This window comes from Xyrauchen texanus, chromosome 3, assembly GCF_025860055.1.
Source record: "Xyrauchen texanus isolate HMW12.3.18 chromosome 3, RBS_HiC_50CHRs, whole genome shotgun sequence".
NCBI classification, from domain to species: Eukaryota; Metazoa; Chordata; class Actinopteri; order Cypriniformes; family Catostomidae; genus Xyrauchen; species Xyrauchen texanus.
Window position 1 is genome coordinate 42,546,040 of NC_068278.1, and position 21,794 is coordinate 42,567,833.

The following is a 21,794-nucleotide window of genomic DNA, read 5'->3' on the forward strand; positions in this document are numbered from 1 at the left end:
TTAAACCACTGGAGATTTATGGATTTATATTGTGTTTTTGGAGCTTGAAAATTTGGTAACCTTTCACTTGTGTGGACAAACAGACCTCATATCTCTCTATTAAAATATATTTGTCTGTGTTTTAAGGAAGAAAGTCATTCAACTTTGAGACAACATACGTGTGAGTAAATGATGAGAGAATTTTCATGTTTGGGTGATCTATTCATTTAAAGGTAATATAAACACTTTTGTTATGTTTTGATTTAACCTGCACATTTGTTCCAAAAGCGCACAGAAATGTCATCACAGTGGGATTCAAACAGCTATCTGCACAGGGGATTTGCAGCATTGTTATTGTATTTACCTAAACATGCTCTTCTGTAAACTAGAGAAAAACAATTCTATAAATAACAAATGCATGTCTCTCTTTCCCACATATACTGTGCTGGTAAATGTGTGCATATCCCTTGGCTTTGCCTACAGTTTATCTTTGTCTTGGACCAAAGCATACATCTTTGTCAAAGCAATGCATGTGCTAACCTGGTCACAGGAATGAGTGAGGCAATTATTCTAACAATAAGATGCTTTTTAAAATTGTTATCTTTTAGATGACGGTGACAGTAGTGTCAAAAATCAGAATTTTTTTCCAGTTTCTTGCACTGTGGTCCCCCCCCCCCCCTCCCCCAGGCCTTCTACCCGAGTGACACCCCCCTAGACAGCAAAACAATTGTGCTTTCAGAGTGGTATGCACTGACCCAGATAATGGCGTCCTCCATTAGAGTGTGCTTGATAAACTCCATGCCCCCTGTGTGGCTGGGTCAGGGTACCCACAGAGCCCACAGAAGATAAAAAGTTTAGGCTGGATATTCTGATACAGTCTATGGGCTCTGTATTGCAGTGCATTCTGCACAGAGCTTTATGGAGGGTACTGAAGGGAAAAGTGTCCTTTTAAATTAATGATTTAATAGTGTAGACTGTGGTCTGAAAAGCTGATTGTATCTAGCTGTTTTCTTGGGAGCAGATGTCAGTGGTGAAAAATTAGCTCTACTTATGATTATATGTAATGAAGATGTGTATTGCTTGAACGCTAATGGTATTCATGGTTGATTGTGATGCTTAATTTTTAATTTGTAGAAAAAGATATTGAGATGCATACATGGATGAATGAGAGACCTGGTGATGCTCCTGTTAGCTTGTGTAAAGGCAAACATTTTAATGGCTTACTGATTAATTTGCTCAACACTATCCCACCCGCTCCTAAATCCTGTAACTATACTAAATACTGTCTTTCGACTCCAAAGTGCAATTATAGCTGTGTGGGGCATTAACCTATGATTGTCCATTTAAATAAAGTATCAATGCCTGTTCAGTATTTAGCAATGGCCAGCAATGATGAGTAACAGTGTGAATTAGCCCATGGCCACACTTAACATATTTGTAACATTGAAATTATATGCTACTGAATTGTAGAATATAGACTTTTTTGCTTGGTAAATGCCTTATTTCCCACTATGTGAGGATCTATGTATCAGGCTGACGTAGCCTACTCAATGATTGGTTGATGAAATCTGACTTGTCCTTGAGTATCTGATGAGTTAGACACATGGGAGCGAGTGTGAGCCTCCATAATGACCCCCACATCTTTCCATCCCTTTGAAACAAACACTCACCTGTAATCTTGACGCAATAATAATAGTTCTTACATCCATTCTCTTTTAACTTTCCTTTCTCTTAAGATTTTTTTGCTTCAAAGCTTGTTGTCCCTCATCTCTGTCACAGAAAGAGTTGGTGGGGAAATATCGGTTGAATTATGAGACCAGCCAGTGAACATTAATACTTTATACACATTTCAAAGCTTTAAAGATGGAGTATGCCAACACCAGCATATTTTGATATTTTGGGTTCTGCTGAAGCTTATATAATGCTCTATAGCTTTGTTATATCAGGTTCGTTTAGATCAGTAGTAGGCTGTACTATTACACCTATAATTACATGTATTGGGTTGAGCCATGCTGCTGCTTACATTTCTAAACCCATTTCTCACTAGAGAAATGCACTATGAAACAGTGCGTTGTGAGGTAATTGTGTCGCAGCCATCTGTGGAAAAGGTCAAATGGATTTTTATTAAAGACACTTTTTCTTTTGAACATTTTTGGGGGCAGAAAGAGGAATTTTATTATTGCACTCTGAATGAGTAGGCAGAACTCATATAATTGAAAGTGAAACTATCCCTTGAATTGTGTCAGTGCCTTCTCTGAAGGGGATTTTTAATAAAAGGAAAAAGAATAGAAATTCAGTTATGTTAGCATTAGGTCTGTCAATCGATAACATTTTTTAATCGAATTAATTACATGGTGTCCCGATTAATCGCATAGGCCTATACAAATATTTGCTGAGAAATCCCCTCATATAACAATAATTTAATATATATAATGATGAAATAATTATACATAGTTATCTTTAAATATAAAAATTATATATATATATATATATATATATATATATATATATATATATATATATATATATATATATATATATATATATATAATATAAAAACAATGTATTGTTTACTACCGTATTATTGATCATAAGTCAATCATTGGCATAGTGTTCACAGCAATCCATTTCACAAGTGAATTTGTAAATTAGTTGGAGATTTATTATGAGGACTTGTTTAAGGACCCGTCAATGTACACCTGCGTTAGATATATTTTTTTAATTTTTTAGAAACAAGCCAGGGGTATACATAGTACACAATACTACAGATATATATTACAATAATGCCAATACATTATATTCATTACATAGTGCAATGGTTTTCAATGCTTTGGAGTTGTTGGAGGTACAAAGAATATTTTAAATAATATATTTTAAAAACATTCTCCAAAATACTACTACGTGGGCACATTCCCAAAAAAGGTAATGGGCAGATTCATCTACAGCATTACAGAAGGAGCAAAGTGCATATATTTCAGGGAGCATGTTTCTTAAATAAAGATTCACTGGGTAAAAATGGTGTTACAGTTTAAAGGACACCTCCTTAACCGGTAATTAAATATTTGTGAGGTAAAGACCATACGAAAGGGTGACCACATGGCTATTGCTCTGTTGCAGGTCAGCAGACCTGATTTTGCGGGACAATGCGGGACACGAGAGATAATTTACTATTATTGTACTAGGTGAATAAATATTGATTTTATATTAGATGTATTTTTGCTGTGATGTTAAATGTTAATGACGGCGCTGTGAACGTCACTCAGTTTGGCATAAGGTCTACGATACAAACTAATTTTAACAGCACAGACCTACTCAATATAAATATAATGAAGTGAAAATGATAATCTAATCGTTAAAAAGCACATTTCCAAATAAGCACATCAATTCCATTCTTAAAGACTAGACAGATTAAATGCGTTCTTACTGGATTTAGTGCATCTTGAATTAATTTTTTTTGTCTGATCTGGCTGCTTCGAGAAGAGCCTTCTCATTCATTATGACTGTAGAACTCCTGGCAGGTGTAGGTGTTCACTTTCACCAGGAGTTCACTTTTGATAAGGTCCACAAATGCTCAGTTCCTTGTCTCTGTCCACGCAGCGGTCATCAGTGAAAACACCCTCTCCACGAACGCGTTGGTGACAGGAATGCTCAAAGCCAAAGATATCAGAGCTGTCATGTTTGGGGCACTGAAATGCTTCAGCATGTTCAGCAGCTGTCCGTGAAACGATGGCATACCCTGCACTCTCCTTTTTTAGGGTCACCTGTTACTGGTTTTAAGCATGTATATATTTTCTCCAATTCTTTATAATACAAAGACACTTTTTCTTCTCGGGAGCTCCGGATAGACCCATTTTTCTGTTGCAGTTTTTTTTCCCAGTGATTTCCCGCTCTGGCAAGAAAAAAAGGCTGCGCTGCGCATGTTCAGTGTTTTCTTATTAACTTTTTTTTTTTATAGTGATTTTGTAATTAAAGGACGATTAAATAAAATGATGCCGAAATAATAATAATAAAGATATAAAATTATACAGACAAAATTTAAATGCAAGACACGGCTTATGACTTGCGGGACGTGGGACAAAGCTTCCAATTTCGGGACTGGTGGTCACCCTACCATACTACCTGCGTCAGACATGCTTGAGTTGTGTCTCGGGTGTGTTGCCTCATAAAAATTAAATGTTTAGATCACTGTGTCAAGTTAAATATAGTTTAATACTCAATCTTTAAACACACAATGAGATCCCTTAGTTCGCATTTGAACCCTTAGTAATGCAAATCTGTGTTGTTTTCTTCACTGTATAAACTGTGTGTTGCTCACACAGCTGAAATGTCACTTACTGCCCTCAGGTGGTACTACAAGTATGCGTAATGTTTTTAAAGCATTATTTTTTGTATAATTAATTGCACGTTATTAACGCGTTAACTCTACAGACCTAGTTAGCATGTTTATTCCTATGTATTTTGATGCCAATAAACTACACCGCTCAAATCCACCAAACTGTCTGCCTTTGCCCACTTCAGGAAATATTGACTTTGATCTGTTCTTTGAATAGCCTTTTTTCAAGCCATAAAACCGGTACCCAATTATTTAGAAAAGAGTCTACTGTACTTATTCTGTGATAAGTTTTTAATGTCACGTAAGAGATGGTTACAACAAGTGCCTTACTCCCAAATCTCATGGCATAAAATTAGCAAGACTGCATAAAATACATGGGCAAGTACACTTACTTAACTGCAGAAGAAAATCTAAATTAAATAGCTCTGTGGCCATACTAAATGAACAACCTTATACCTTTATGTATTATATACACTTACTGAGCACTTAATTAGGAACACTATGGTCCTAATAAAGTGCCCAGTGTGGTCTTCTGCTGTTGTAGCCCATCTGCCTCAAGGTAGTTATGAGTTACTGTAGCCTTACCGTGCATTCACACCAGAGGCGGCGAGAGCGTCAAATCGACCGGAAGTCATTCATTTTCAATGACAGCCAGCGTCTCTCGGCGGCGAGAAGCGGCGCTCCGAGTCTTGGGCGGTGTGGGCGTCAGATGAAAGTTCAAGTGCAGTCAACATTATGGTAATGAGCTGTGATGCGGTTTGGCGGCAACCTATTGGAATATAGAAGTGCTCCGCTCTAGCGAAGTCTAGAGAACACAACAGTGTAAACTTTGGTTCCCACCAAACATTAGTTCCGAAGATAACTAATTATTGTCTTGGCGGGTTTCCCAGTAATATATGATCTGTCCCTGTTTGCTTACAGGAATTAAAACAACCAAGACCACAGTTATTATTACAAATGTATTTTATTTTGATAACAAACAACTATCATTTTAATTACTTTCTGCCATCGATCGATTTCTTATTTTCACATTTTAAAGAGTTCATGAGGATATACGCTACTTGTGATAGGTCGGCAAAAGGTAAATGGTCGCCATGTCTGGATGTTTAAATTGCGGCCCCTTTAAATGTAGTTCACAAAACAAAGCATTCTGAACAAACGTTGCCGCCTATTTCAACTACGTCAGAGCGTCCACGAGCGTCCTCGAGTGTTGAAGGCAGGGCAGCCAGAGTGAATTTTTACGCTCTTGCCGCTTCTGGTGTGAACGCATGGTTACTGTCAGCTTGAACCAGTTTGGCTATTCTCCGTTGACCTCTCTCGTCAACAAGGTATTTCCATCCGCAGCCACTCACTGGATGTTTTTTGTTTTTGGAACCATTCTGAGTAAACTCTAGAGACTGTGGTGTGTGAAAATCCCAGGAGATCATCAGTTACAGAAATACTCAAACCTGCCCATCTAGTACCAACAATCATGCCACGGTCAATTCTGATGGTTGATGTGAACATTAACTGAAGCTCCTGACCCGTATCTGCATGAATGAATGCATTGCACTGCTGCCACATGATTGGCTGATTAGAAAGTCACATGAATAAGTAGGTGTACAGGTGTTCCTAATAAAGTGCTCTGTGACTGTAATACTTATTGAATATATTTGGATTTGATTTTGATGCTCATACAACAGCACACTATATAGTAAATGTGATCTCATTTAAGTAAAGTCAGGCCCATGGGTGTGGTCAATGAGCATCAACAGGTTTTAAGTTAGCAGGTAATAAATTCCAGTGGCTATTTGCCATCAGCACCAAGACAAACACACCTCAGGCTGCATTTCATACCTCTTCCACCTCTTTTTTTCTTCTTCTCATTCTCTCTCTCTTCCCCTCATTCTCACTTTAATTAAGTTCAGAATTGTCTGTCTATTGTGGATTAAGATGAGAGAAGAACTTCTATACCCAACTTTCATCTAAAGGTTTTACATAATTGATCAGTACATGGTTTGGTGCGCTGGTCAATTTCTGATCTTCCCTACTATCTTTCATTCAGCCTGGCGGGCCGTGAAGACTACTCTTCTGTGAAAATTCTACCACTCCATCAGGAAAGTAGATCTTACCTATTCAGACCCAGTCTATGGCTAAAAGAATTGAATGCACAATTATTCTCTCTTGGTTTTGGCAGGTAGTGGCTGTCATCTAATCTTTAGTTGTCCGGAGGCTTTCTATTTCTTCTTTCACTATTCATGGCTATCAAAGGAAGATATTTTAGGAAACGGTACCTCCCTATTAGGGATGTGCCTGGTGGTCTACTAAACATCTGACTTTTAGTGGGTTCGACTACTAACATTAATAATTTTTGTAACGCTGGTTTTAATGGGAGAATAAATAAATTAAAAGACGCAACTTCTTATAGAGCGTTTTTCGGTGTGATGATAATATGCTGTGTTTAACAGTGAATAACAGTCAGCAAAGTAAAACACTTTGCAAGAAGTTTTGTCTCTTTAGTGCTTTAGGTTTATGTTTAGGTTTAGTCTTTTTATGCCGCATCAACAATTCGTTTCAAGACGATCACTTTTGGAAGTTAAATCCTCTGCTGTAAGTAATTCCTGTATGTGTGAGGTGTTGTGGAGAGATGCAAGTCTTTTGCTGATTTTGTTTGACACTGCTTAAATAAATAGTTGCAGTTAAAAAGGTTTAAAGTGCATGATAACATTAACTAGAGGTGTACCCGCAATATTATCTTGCAGCTCTGCACTTTTGAAAGTGTAGCAAGGATCACCCTGAAGCACTCCCGTTACATTGAAGTGCATCATTATGCGTTTAGGATGTGCATAGGCCGTTTTGTGCCTCTGTATAAGATCCTTTTTGATTTTATACTTTTCTTACATTGATAGGTTTGTGAAATAATATGTTCTAGTTATTTAGACTATTTATTGGTTGAATATCTGTTAGTCACCATGTTAACATGCTGCACTTTGCATCTGCAAATCCCTCTAAAAGGTGTCTGATTGGGGTCATGTGAACATAATGTCTATAGGATTATTATGCTTAATTCTGATAAGTGATCTAAATGGTGTAAATTCACATCAGATGAAGACTACTCATAATAGTTTTCTATAAAAAGTTTTTATTTTTATTATACATGGTGCGGGTCACCCCTTCAATGTGTTTTGCCATGTTGAAATGACATGGTCCGCCGTGTTTCACTAAACATCGAAGAAGAAAATCCTCGCACTCATTGGCTGCTGCCTTTTGTAGGTATGATTGGCTATGCTTAGTGCAGTGTTGTTTGGTGAAGGAAAGAGCAAAAAGAATACAATAGAACATACTTATTATCATGCTTTAGAAGCAGAGACAACAGGAGATTCAGTAGCTGTACTGCCGTAAATGTGAATAATGTCTGAAGCAAGAAGACAGAAAGACAGGCAAAGGCAAAAAAACTAGAGTAAACATCGGTAGGGCATACACAATGTGGAAAGATTTGATGATGGAGAAAAACATTAGTGATACCATTGTTGCTTATTTTTTGTTGGACAAGGTAAGACATTATTAATTGTTTAGACCACTCTCTAAAATGGAATTTACAGAAAACTCACAAGTTTTTCATACAAGGAAAGCAATGTGTAATTTTATTTTCCATGTTATCACAGCTATATTAAGGGGGGCCATCTACCTCCACCTCTATGAAATGGCATACTTATTCATTCGTTTAGAACCTTGGCACAGCGATTGATGTGTATTTTGAGTAAACCATGATGTTGGTTTGCTTGGAAACAAAACAAGTTCTTCAAATACAGTATTCATGGGCATGCTAAATTTGATAATCAAAAACAATAAAAAAAAAATGTCCTTTACCATAACATTCTGTATCGCTAGATAATTGAGTTTTTTTTCACCCTAGCACTTCTCTAATAAAGGTAATAACTGTCTTAATAACATGAAACGTAGACCGTCTCCAAAGATTATTGATATGAGGGACAATAATAATCTGTCCTTAACTGTAGAAGACTGTTCACTTGAATTCTGACGTTTGTTTTTAGGCAAAGCAATTATATTATTGTAGTAATAAATAACTTAAGAAATTACCTCAAACTCTGACATTTTCCAGATGCAAATTAAATTCCAAAGCTGGCGAGGGCAGCAGAGACGATCATGCTTATCCACATCGATAGATGTCAGTACAGTGCCCAACACCACTGTAGTATCGGTACTTAAAGTACACGAAGAAGAGCAATGCTGTCTAGCAATGCTAACACTAGCTAGAGAACTACTACAAGGCACATTTAAATGCCTTGCTGCGAAGATGGGCCGAATCAATAGCCACTTTTCTTCAGGACTTAATTTTCTACCATATCTACCATAATGTTTCAATTCCTTTATTTTAAAACAAGTGCTCCATCTTAGGCTAAATAGTCTCTGCCATGGCTTACACCCATTTGTGTTAGTTGTTGTAAAGTCACTGCCCAAACTTCTACAAAATAAGAACATCACATTCAGATGTTTTATATTGGTTCGACAGTGCTATATCTATATCATACAAAAGGAAAAAGTTGACATTGCCCATGGATATGAATGCTCAATTCACAAGGGGATGGTGGCATTTTGGGCACTATAAGGGATGCCTGTGGGCAATATTTTCAATGTTGTTAGAGCAAATTTGATCATTTAAATGCAACTGTAATTCAGTTGAGTCTTATAACTGGGATGAATTTGTGTCTTTATACATGCACGTTGTCATTATGGTATTAAATCATGCAGGGTATAGCCCACGGGTTCCCAAGCATATTTTGTCAGCTGAACTCTGATAACATAAATTATTTTATTAGAAGTGTGCCCTTATACATCATTACAAAATAATGATAATAATAATTATGAATTTTACAACCTCTTTTCTCTCGTTTTCACTGTCACTCTATTTCTTAGTCTTACCATTTTCTTGAACCTTTTATACATTTGAATTTTTTTTTGTTAAATGTCTTTTTTACAGTAATTGAATCAGCATTGGCAGTCCTGTCACATTCGCGAACCCTTGTTTGGGAGACCCTGGTCTTTTACAAACAGGGCAGTGGTGAAGCTTAGAATGGGTTGTTAGAATGTCATATGCCTCTAGATGAGGTGAAATACACATCCATTCTGAGACCTGAAGAATTCAGAGGTTTCTCTCCACTCAAACATTTGCCAGGTCTTGCATGCAGACCTGTGGGTTGCTGAATTGCCCATTAAAACCTTTTTCCTGTAGACAGCCAGCTAGTATTTTCCCCTTTCCATGGCAGGACATTGAGTCTTGATGGATTTGTGATGTAAAGTTTTTAGTGTTGGAAATGGGAACATTATAAAGGTTAGGCTGGCCTTGAGTATTTTGCGCTAGCAAATTAAACGACTTTGAGAGATGATCACTTCCTTGAGAGGTCTAATAATGATAGGTAGTCATTTTCAGTAGAGTTTCTCAATTAGCTTCCTGGCCCTGCTGTGGGCATTTCAACACAATGTATCTTTGGCTTTGCCTCCAATCAGAGATGCAAGAGGACTGGAATATTGTGTCATGGAAGGGGCAGAAAGCTTGGTTTTGTTGCCACTTTGATTATATGATGTGACAGAAGTTGACCTTTAACTTAATACCAGAGTTCACTAGGGCTGGGAATTGCCACAGACCTTCCGATTCGATATTACAACATTTCCTAGCTGATTCAATAGGTATTGTGATATTGCGATTCTGTAAGTATTTATTATTATTATTATTTGATATAAAAACGTTCTAAAATGATAAAAAAAAAAAAAAAGTCTATTGGGTGCCTGGGTAGCTCAGCGAGTACTGATGCTGACAACCACTCCTGGAGTCACAAGTTCGAATCCAGGGTGTGCTGAGTGACTCCAGCCAGGTCTTCTAATCAACCAAATTGGCCTGGTTGCTAGGGAGGGTAGAGTCACATGGGGTAACCTCCTTGTGGTCATTATAATGTGTGGTTCGTGGTCTCGGTGGGGCATGTGGTGAGTTGTGCGTGGATGCCGGGGAGAGTAGAGTTGGCCTCCACGCGTGCTAAATCTCCACGGTAACTCAGAGATTCATCCTCCACCACCCGGAATGAGGTGAGTCACTATGCCACCACAAGGACTTAAAGCACATTGGGAATTGGACATTCCAAATTGGGGAATCCCAACATTGGTAAAAGTTTTGTAAGTTTTGTAACTTTCCATAAAAAATAGAAGCTGTTACTAACTGTTAATTTAAATTCATCAGTACTTTATCACGAGCCCCCAATAAGTAACAGAGCTTTCAAGATAAGGCCTTTTTAATCAAAGAACACCCTCAAAAGCTAAGCTAAAATAAAAGTAACTACTTTTACCAGCTTTTATTGATGAGTTAAGGATGTCTTGGGTGACAAATCCTGTGTTATTAAAATGATTTATGCCTTTTTTTATTTTACTTTTTAATTTGCAAACTGGTGGAAAAAGTCAAGGAAATAGCATTAGCTACTAATACACATTTGTTAATAAACAATTTACCTTGAATAATCTCTTAGACAGTGGGGGACCTTGACAGAATAATTGGTTGAGAATCTCTGTGTTAAATGACAAGTTGCCTAATAAGTCTCATGCACATTTATTTTGATAAAGGGGTGAGAGACTGAAATGGCTTCTCCGAGTTAGCACCTGGAAGCTTGAAGTATCTCGCCAAGTACAAAAAGATAAAGCAACAAAAGACGGCGTTTGAAGAATTTGTGAAGGTTAGCAACTGCAAGTGAGGGATTTTTAACATCATTAGAGAGCAATTGACTATGGCAGAGGATGGCAATTATGTCTGAAGACTCAAAGCTGTGTGTAAAAACCCATTTTTGAAAGTGTAGCATTGGGGGTTTGGTCAAGTGTCGGTCTGTGGGAGAGGTAGAGCTGTAAGGATCGTCACCTAGGTTATGATTACTCTTTACACCTGTCTCTAATTATAGTGATGGTAGCGGGAGACCTGAAAATGCACATCATAGCAGGGAGAGAGCATTAGGTAGGAGCCAAGAGAAAAGACCGGCAAAACAAAGAGCCCTGATTTTTTTTTTTGTTGGCTATAAACCATAACTGGCTTGAGCAGAAAAATAAAGAATGACCTTGACTGTTCATTGTCTCCTGACTCCTCCATTGCCCACGAATTTAGAACCTTTTTACGGTGGTGCCGGCTTTGGAGGAGAATGCTGTTATGGAGTCCTCAATGCTGGGCAAAGTCTTCGTGACCCTTGCCAGCATCCAGCAGAGTCAACACCAGTCCCTCATGGACGTATGCTTGGAGCAGGAACAGCGTTTCCAAGTCCTGCTCCAGTCACAAGTGGAGGACCAGCAGGTACTCCGGAGCCTGATCGCCAGAGAGGGGGCTAGCGCTGCAAACTGCCCGGAACCCACCCCACCCACGGCTATAATGAAGATGGGGCAACACGATGACCCAGAGGCCATTCTGGACCTCTTTGAAAAGACTGCGGAGGTATGGAAGTGGCCTCCCGACAAGTGGACGGCGCATCTATGGTCCTTACTCTCTGGGGAGGCACAGCTTGTGGCACAACAACTTCCTGCCACCAGCCTCCTTAATTACCAACACCTGAAGAAGGTCATCCATCAACGGTTCGGTCATAGTCCTGAACAGAGCCATCAGCTCTTTAGCTCCTTGAGTTTCTGGAAGCACGGCCGCCTGTTCGATTTTGCCCAAAAGCTCTGGGATTCCTGCCGGAGAGAACCTGCGGCTCCCTGGATGTCGTTGACCTGGTGGTACTGGATCAGTTCGTTTCCCAGCTTCTTCAAGGTATGTCTGAATGAGTCCAGTGCCACTGCCCGGCATAGCTGGAGGAGGCCATCTATCTGGCAGAGAACTACATAGTGGTGTTTCCAGGAGGCAGTGATCTAGTTTTTTTTTCTTCATCTCCCTCTTCTCTCTCTGTTCTCTCTCCAATCCCTGTGTCTCATGTTCCTCTCCCCCCCTCCACCTGGTCCCTCACAGTCCCGCTCAGTTCCGGCTCCCCGGAAGTGGGGAGGAGCCCCACCAAACTCCATCCTTGGTCCAGGGGACCCCTCCCCTTGTCTGTCCCTCTTACTCCCTATCTCCCACCATTATCCCCCCAGGTTGGCGAGACCACCCACTCGAGTGTGGAAGGAAGGCCCGGGCCGGTCTGCTGGAGCTGTGGGAAGCCAGACATAGTCAGGCTTTTTGTCCGGTGATGAAGGTGGGAACACTGGTCTGGATCCCTGATCCTCCACAGGCCACCCCTGATCAGGCAGGGCATATCGGATACCGGTAAGGATAAAAGGGTACACACATCAAGCTTTGGTGGATCCGGGTTGTTCTCAAAACTTTATCCACCAGTGCTTGGTGCAATAAATGGTTGAGGGTGAAGTGTGTGCATGGTGACATTCAGAAGTATCCAGTGGTTACCACTGAGATATGATTGAGGGGAAAAAGGCATAGAGTTGAGGCTGTGGTTATTTCCAGCATCACCCATCCACTAATTTTGGGAACCAATTGGCCTGGTTTTAAATATTTATTTAGGGTAATGCAAATAAACCGCAAAATAGGGTCACGGTATGTGACGTGCGATGCTATGGCTGTAGAGGCGATGCCTTCTATTATTAAAGATTGCAACATAGCTATTAGTACCAAAGAGCCGTCGGAAAATACTCTTCCAGGCAGCTCATTATAACCCAGTGGCTGGCCACTTTGCTCACGAAAATACTTTGAACCGCATAATGGCACATTTCTTTTGGCCGGGCATTCACAGTGATGTACGCAAATGGTGTGCGGCATGCACTTGTTGAATCCACCGGCCACCCCAAAAGCAACATTGCGCCCTCTGCTGTTGATCAACCTTCAAGACCTTGAAACACATGATTCGTATGTTCGTACACAAAGACAAAAAATTGGGATAAATGGCTCGAACCCCTGTTGTTTGCAGTACATGAGATCCCGCAAGCCTCCACAGGGTTTTTGAGCTACTGTATGGCCGATGGCCAGGCATGTTGCTTGACATCATATGGAAAGCTTGGGAGGAAGGACTTTCGAATAGCAAAAAACAAATTTAATACATTCTTGACCTTAGAAAAAAAAACACACTTTGGGGCAGGTAACACAGGAGAATTTGCTTCAAGCATAAGAACGTCAACGCCTACTGTACAACAAGGGCACTCGGCTACGGGAATTTGCAAAGGGAGATAAAGTGCTTGTATTGCTGCCCACTTCAAGCTCAAAATGACTTGCCAAGTGGCAAGGAACCTTTGAGATCACACAACGAGTTGGAGATCTCGATTATGAGGTTAGGAAAATGGATGAGGAGGGGCACGTCAAATTTACCTCCTCAACCTCCTCAAACCATGGAGGGAGGCAGTAATGGAGACCACCTCTGAATGTCACAGCTTTCAGACATTGCCCGGTTACAAGCAGAATTCGCAGACGTGTTTTCACCCCTTCCCGGTCGCACAAACCTTATAGAGCACCATATCGAGACCACCCCGGGGATGGTGGTTCATAGCCACCCCTATCCTCTTCGTGAAAACAAGAAAAATATTTATCAGGAAGAAGTAGGCAATGCTTGAAATGAGCGTAAAACAGGAGTCACACAGCGATTGGGCCAGCCCGGTATTTCTGGTACCGATGAGCGATGGCTCGGTCCGGTTCTGTGTTGACTACCAGAAAATGAAAGCGCAAGATCCTCAGATCCTCGCAAGATCCTCAGACCGCACATGGCATATGCTGCCGCATATCTAGACCGTATTATAATATAAAAAAATCTGAATACACAAGACAAGAAAACCGAGTTTACATGAGATTTGAAGTCACTGGATTATTCTCTGCTTTTGACGTAAAAACGTAAACAAGCATGTGCACAAATCTTGCGCTCATTGAATAAGCCGGTAAGAACAGCGGTAAAGATGTTTACATTCAATGCAAATTTGAGGTAATCTGCAAAACAATATATGTGTGCTGATCGTTTTTTGCGTAAACTGTTATGAATTTATCCTGATAAAGGAAAACCATTTATTGCGTTAACATAACCACACACGCCAGCTTATTAAGCATAATCTGATCATGTATGTAAACACTCACTGTGATTTGGATTGTGATAGGATCACTGAAATCATTCAAAGGTGGTCAGATACCATTTTAGAGGAAGTTGTAAATGCGCAAGCATTTTCATTATCCTCATGCAACTACACAAGTAATGTGTAGCTATCATAATATGTAAGTGTCATTTTCCATTTTACGTGGGTAAGTGCGATCAGCTCTCTGTCCAAACACAATAGAGGCGCATGTAATGCAGGGTGTTAATGCATTCCAGCTAAAATATATAGAGAATCTATCCAGATACATAATGCATGTTAATATCAGATATGAATGGGATGATTTATGCACTATAATCACATTTCTTAACTTATTGGGGACTTTTTGCTCATTTTTTAAAAATGTTTTATAGACATTAAAGAGAGAACAGAAAGTTATGGTGAGAAAATGGGATGAGGACACAATGCCTGCTGAACTCAATCCCGCATTTCCTGCATGAGCACCGTGGCAACGTGCTTACGAACTGCTAAACCACAGTTTATGGATACATTTTCTAGTACAGACAGCATTTTCTCTGCTTAATGTGTTTTAAGAAGACATGTCAACCTTAAGGTGATACAAGTTACAAACCTGTTCCTTCACCAACCACACACACAAGACTTCATCAGCGAGGACTGATACATTCATTTACATGGATGTTTCAGGTTGGTTTGACCTTCCCACCTCAGACAAGAAGGGCTTTCCCTCTTCTCTAGTGATTCATACTCCCCACAGAGTCTCTCTCTTTCTCTATTCCGCTCACTCCTCTAATTAAGATGCTCCTGTGGGCATGCTGCCTGCAGTACTATCCAAGCACTCTTCCATCCTCTTACTCCTCAAACAGTGGGGGAAGCTACATTGTCTGCTGTTCACACAGGCTATGCCTCAAAGTGAAAAATCCACTCGCCAATCGCTTTGACGACACTGAATCCATCAGTTTTTTCCTGGCAAAATTTCTACATAATTATTCGATCTATTACACTGTTAAACTCATTATTGTGGCATTAATCTCTGATGTGGCCACTGATATGATGGTAACAGATATTAGCCTGCCCAGTATAATGACTTGATTTAAAATTTTCTCTGCTTTTGTCCTTACTGTATCAATGCAAAGTTTTTGGACCATAAGTCATTCAGCTCAGACTATAAATTATGTGACATACAATTAGTTTAAATATATCAAATATGACCTTTCTTTGGGTAGTTTTTTTTCTTTCTTTTATGGTTTATAGCTCATTGCTTGGGGTTTGGATGCATTTTTTCACTCTTTGTTTTTGCTTATTTACCATTCCCTGGCAAAAAGATCCATGGCAGTTCCTGATACACTGAATGGTATCAGATGGTAATACCTCGGTACCCTGTTGTATATCATTTCTAATGATTTCCATATTCAAGCACAATGGAATTTACATGGTACTACAAGTAATTTCAAAGGATAAAGTGGCACTACCATGGCACATGTCCCAAGAAAATAAAAAAAAATAAAAAACACTTGTTTCGTTTGGCACATTTTTCCAGAGCTTACACTATGTAATTGGATTCTTAAATAAGTAAATGTAAATATATTTCCAGTTATCAGAGTGAAAGCTTTGTGACATTTAAATCTCTTCTATTCTATGTTCTTTGAAAAGATGTTGCAGATATATCAGCTGCACACTGATGTAGGTTTAACACAACACACATTTGCATAGAATGCGGTAAGCTCAGTTCAGAAAGATGGAAAGAGGGAACTGATAACAAATGTAGCCTGACTTAGCTTACCTTTGATGTCAGTCCCACAAATCCAAGGTGCTCTGATCATGTCTGTCCTTGAAGTCGAAGCATAGAAGAATCCGTGGTGGGAAAGAAATTGTAATCCTTCGCAGAATAAGAATAAGTGTGTTGAAGAACTGTTTCGTAACAAGAGTTTTAGAAATTACCCCAGAGTCTCTGGAATGCTGCAAGAACATCGTAGAGAAATAAAAAATTAAATGGAACAATAAAGAAAAAAAACATTACCTACAATTTTCAAGTTTTTAAGTGTGGTTTGCCTGGGTCAGTATGCTTTTGAAGTCACAGATGTTGACTTTTAAAAGAGTTTCCACCAGAAATAAAATCTTTGGAACTTCAGCTTAAGAAACACATTCAGTTTTTTTTATGCAGGCAGAATATACTCTTCAGAGTTATTCTTTATGCTGAGTAGGTAACCCAAAACACAGTGAGGCTTTGAGCACAGAACTCAAAACACCTTCATGAACAGAGGCACAGAATTATGGAGATGCTAATATATGGAAAGATTATGAGCTGTGAACTTTTATTACATGTTCTGCTTTCATCTGCAAACGTCTGTGGAATGCTTTAAATTAGGAACAATAGGTTAAATGGAGCAAGAAGGACTACACTCAAATAATTTATAAATGCAGTGCAACAAATAAAACAGAATGCAGGTGCCTTTTTTAGTTAACTTGTGGCTAGAAAAAATCAGCTAGACGTGGCGCAACAGTCAAAGATGTATGCATTTTTAAAAAGGAAAAACAATTGAAAATCTTTGCAGACATCCGCATTTTTTTTCTTCGCAACAATCTTTCGGTAGAATTCGTTGGTTGGAGATTTTATTGAGGCCTAGTTTTGAAAAAATAAAATGCTGTGGCATTTAGCTGTAATGAAGAGGAGAGGAACTATTTATAAATCAGCAGTAAACATTGCAAATCCAAGAATCTCGGCTCTTCACTACATTCTCAGCTTGGGAGTGTGTGACCGCAACAACTCACAGTTGTAATATGTAAATAAACCTGCTAACAATGCAGCATGGATTGCTCTCACCGCATGTGTTTGATGCATCTTGATGTGTGTTGTTGTCTATCTCCTTGCAGCTGCTGTGTCAGGCAGAGTTTTTTGGGAGGAGAGTTCTAGTTCCAGTCGACCCATTCTAACTTAACCCCACGTGCACTCGCACACCAACAGCCCAGTCGACATCAAAGGTACCAATCCAACCTTCTGTCTACAGATCACTCACTCTCCTTCATTTCTCCACTCATTTTTCCAGTTTCACCACTGTACCCCCCCCCCTTCCCCCATCAGACACTCTATCAAAATATTTACATTTACATTTACATTTATGCATTTGGCAGACGCTTTTATCCAAAGCGACTTACAGTGCAATTATTACAGGGACAATCCCCCCGGAGCAACCTGGAGTTAAGTGCCTTGCTCAAGGACACAATGGTGGTGGCCGTGAGGTTAGAACATGTGACCTTCTGATTAACAGCCCTGTGCTTTAGCCACTACGCCACCACCACTCCAAAATATGCTGCTAGAAGATTAACAATTGATGTTAATGTTTTTCTTGAGCAAATCTTAAGAATGTTTTGATTGCAGTTACAGTAGGTCTTGACCATAATGTAGTCGAATAAACCCATCTAATATGAATTAACGCTATAACGATTAATTGCGTTAGATTCTGACATTTTATTCAGCTCCGAGTGAGTGCTAAACACTAGTTGTAATAGGGCGGAACTTTTGCGCTGTGTCTCGGGTCATTACACTGACGCACACGCCTCAAATACACACACAACAGTGATTTCGTGTCAGTAATCAGGTGATGGAGAAAGGACCTGTTAACTGTAATTTTTTTTTGCACAACACAAACCCAGATGGGACTTGTATAAGCCACATTCACACAACCCACTTGAGTGCAGCATTAGCATTTCCTGAGGGTCACATTCCAGACAATTTGGATGAAGTATCATTGACAGTGCCAGCGCTAAAACCAGAACAAGGCGTTCTCTGAAAGCAGATCATGTAAATGTGGCTTTACGATTGCTGTAGCAGAGAGGATAGCCACTTAATATTGTGGAGTGTGAAGGTTTAAGAGATTTAATATCTGTTGCAATGAAAACACAAACTACATTGACTAGATATTTCAATTAGTTAACCTCCCACTTAGACTTTAGGAAGCATTTATTGTATCTTGAATTGGTGGTATGTTAGTGCATTTTTATCTTTATACTTTGGAATGCTTTGTTTCGAAAATGTTAGTAAAACTTTAATGTTACATATTCTTTTCTTTTCTAAAAAGGAACTAACTGCATTTTGACAGGAAAAGAAGTGTATGTATATATATATATATATATATATATATATATATATATATATATATATATATATATATATATATATATATATATATATATATTATTAGTCAGATTTCAGCACTTGCAAAATATGTGATTAATTGCAATTCATTCTGGAAAAAAAACTCGTGATAAATCGAGAATAATATTTTAATCAACAGACAGCAATAATAATAATGGCATGTATTAAAGCAGCGCTACTTAACACATGGCCAGCAGCCCACATGCAAACTTCAAGCCATCTTTTGCAGCCTGCGTTATGATTTCATCATCAAACACACGGAATATTTATCGATATATCTATTTTCAAGTGTATTGACTGCATTTTTCTGTATTACTGAATCGCAGTACAGTTAGAGAGGGAAATAAATTGCAAAGAATATCTAAGCATAACTGATATTACATGAGAGCAGCGGTCAGTCTTTGTGCACGTTCATAGAGACAGTATTTGCGCATGTGTGGTCTGTCAATTACACATGGGAGTCACTTATCAGCATGAATCTGTATCAGTACAATTTAAATAGCTCAACGGAGACTCTGTACAGTGTATGCTTATCATGGTAACAGTCATGACAGGAAAAAATGCTTATCCTACAATAACGGTGTTGAGATGCCTTCATGCAAATGCTTGGATCTGTGTTACTTCACAAAATGCTAAACAAGAGTAAACAAATCTTTATTACTTCTCACTAGAGTTTTTGGAGTTAATATTGGATAAGTCTCTTGTTTTTGAATGTATTATGTTTAATCAGGTTTTTTTATTGCACTGAATTACCTAAGTATATATATACACTCGCAGTCAAAAGTTTGGAAAAATTTAGAGATTTTGCAGACTACAGCTAGACTGGCAAAGTAATTTGTTCAAATGATTCACAATGTATAGTCAGGACATTAATAACGTGAAAAATTACTATTACAATTTGAAAAAAAAAATGTCAGAACTTCTTAAACTATTTTAAAGAGTTCTCATCAAAAAATCCTCCATGTGCAGCCATGACAGCTTTGCAGATCCTTGGCATTCTAGCTGTCAGTTTGTCCAGATACTCAGGTGTTCCAGGTGACTCTTGTCAGGCACTTCTCACGCAACACTCTTTTCCAATTATCTGTTGTCCAATGTCTATTTCTTTGCCCACTCTAACCTTTTTATTAGTTTTTCTTTTTCAAAAGTGGCTTTTTCATTGCAATTCTTCTCAGAAGGCCTGCACACCTCAGATTTTTCTTTACTATTGTTCATGAAACTGGTGTTGAGCGGGTTGAATTCAATGAAGCTGTCAGCTGAGGACATGTGAGGCATCTATTTCTCAAACTAGAGATTTTGATGTCCTTGTTAGAGCCGGTTGTCCTTGAAGACTGTAGTATACACCTTTTGTATGAAATCTTTTCAATTTCTTGTCAATTTCAAGCATTGTATAACCTTCATTCCTGAAAACAATAACTGACTGACAAGTATCTAGAGAAAGCTGTTTCTTTTTTGCCATTTTTTACCTAATATTGACCTTAAGACATGCCAGTCTATTCCATAATGTGGCAACTCAAAGACAAACACAAAGACAATGTTGAGCTTCATTTCAGTTTGTTATAATCGCAAGTGATTTTCTAGTACCAAATTAGCAATTTAGCATAATTACACAAGGATAAGGTGTTGGAGTGATGGCTGCTGGAAATGGGGCCTGTTTAGATTTGATAAAAAATTACTGACTTTTTTTCAAATAGTGATAGTGCTGTTTTTTACATCAGTAATTATCCTGACTATACATTGTGATCAGTTGAATGCCACTGTGGTGAATTAAAGTACCAATTTCCTTCCGAAAAAGCAAAATCTGTACATTATTCCAAACCTTTGGCTGGCAGTATATATCTATATACACACTACTGGTCAAAACCTTTGAAACACTTGACAGAAATGTTTCTCATTATCTTAAAAATCTTTTGATCTGAAGGCGTATGCTTAAATGTATTTCATTATAAAAATACAAGTTTGTATGTATGTATGTATGTGTGTGTGTGTGTGTGTGTGTGTGTGTGTGTGTGTGTGTGTGTGTGTGTGTGTGTGTGTGTGTGTGTGTGTGTGTGTGTGTGTGTGTGTGTGTATAGATATGTGTGTGTATATAAATATAAATATAAAAAGATGATTTGGAATAAAGTAGCCAATAAGTGCCCAACATTGATGGGAACTCCTTCAATACTGTTTAAAAAGCATCCAAGAGTACATGTCTGCAAATTCTAGGCACAAGGGTGACAACTTTTAAGATGCTAAAATATAACACAGTTTTGATTTATTTGGAATTTTGTTTATTCACAACATAATTCCCATGTTATTCCATAGTTTTGATGACTTTATTATTATTCTTAAATGTGAAGAAAAAAATTATAATAAAGAAAAAGTGTTTCAAAACGTTTGACTGTGGCTATAATTAAAACAACTCTTGCCACACAATGATATACACTGTAAAAGTATCCTAAAAGTAGTCCATATTACTTGTGTGCTACATTACAAGTTTTCTTAGGCAAAATTAAAAACAAAATGTCAGTGATAATCTTGCTCTTACCCACAGCTTGCATCTAGTGAATTCATGATTTGTGAATTCAAAAATTGTGTGTTGAATTACTACACACTAAAATTTTGGTCTGTTCCTCACACAAACTCTATTGTATGACATCAGAAGACAGAATATGGTGTACAAGTCAAGTGGACTACTTTTATGGTGTGTTTTTTCCCCCTCCTTTTCTGTGCTTGACAGCCTCTGAGAGACTTTGGTCCTCAGAATGGCAATGAGTTTATTTTAGTTTGTTTGGTAGACATTTACTCATTTCTCTAAAACATCTCTTTTTCCAATTTGCTGCCCTCTTTATTCTGTCTGTATAGTCGGTTGGTGGAGATTATAAATAAGTCAGCATGAAATGTGTAAAACTCTCTTTGCAAATAAATTCAATGAGAATGCATCTTCTCTAAGAGTCAGCCCATCATGGCATTCCTTTGATATGTTTTACTGTACTCAAAACATTCAGTTATTTGAAGACATTTGTCATGCTTCTGAGATTGTTCTTTGGACTGCAATGCAAAATACACTTTACTAATAAAAAAAGATATTGGCTGCCCTGGCTGATGTATCCTATCCTGTATACCACTAGATTCAAAGGATCTTTTTAAAGGTGATATTTCAGTGCCACTCATGGCACCAAATGGATTTGCAAAAATAACTATTTTCAAACTCCTCCTTGTCTACCATTGGTAGACAAACAGTCCTGACCCAAACTTGCCAATTAGTTGGGCCATTGGTTAGAGGAAATCAACGTTCAAATGGCCTTG

At 38.5% G+C, this 21,794-nt stretch overlaps 1 protein-coding gene across 7 annotated transcripts in view; it reads left to right on the forward strand.

Annotated features, from left to right (window-relative positions):
• The window catches only part of LOC127624161 (splicing regulator ARVCF-like), a 244,611-nt gene that overhangs the window by 77,710 nt on the left and 145,107 nt on the right, over positions 1–21,794 (forward strand). For 6 of the 7 annotated variants that reach the window (XM_052098852.1, XM_052098861.1, XM_052098886.1 and 3 more), the window contains one exon: positions 17,225–17,332. The exons of the other annotated variant lie outside the window; for it this stretch is intronic. The gene's annotated coding sequence lies outside the window, so the exon portion shown is untranslated. The remainder of the gene's footprint in view (positions 1–17,224; positions 17,333–21,794) is intronic. 7 annotated transcript variants of the gene reach the window in all.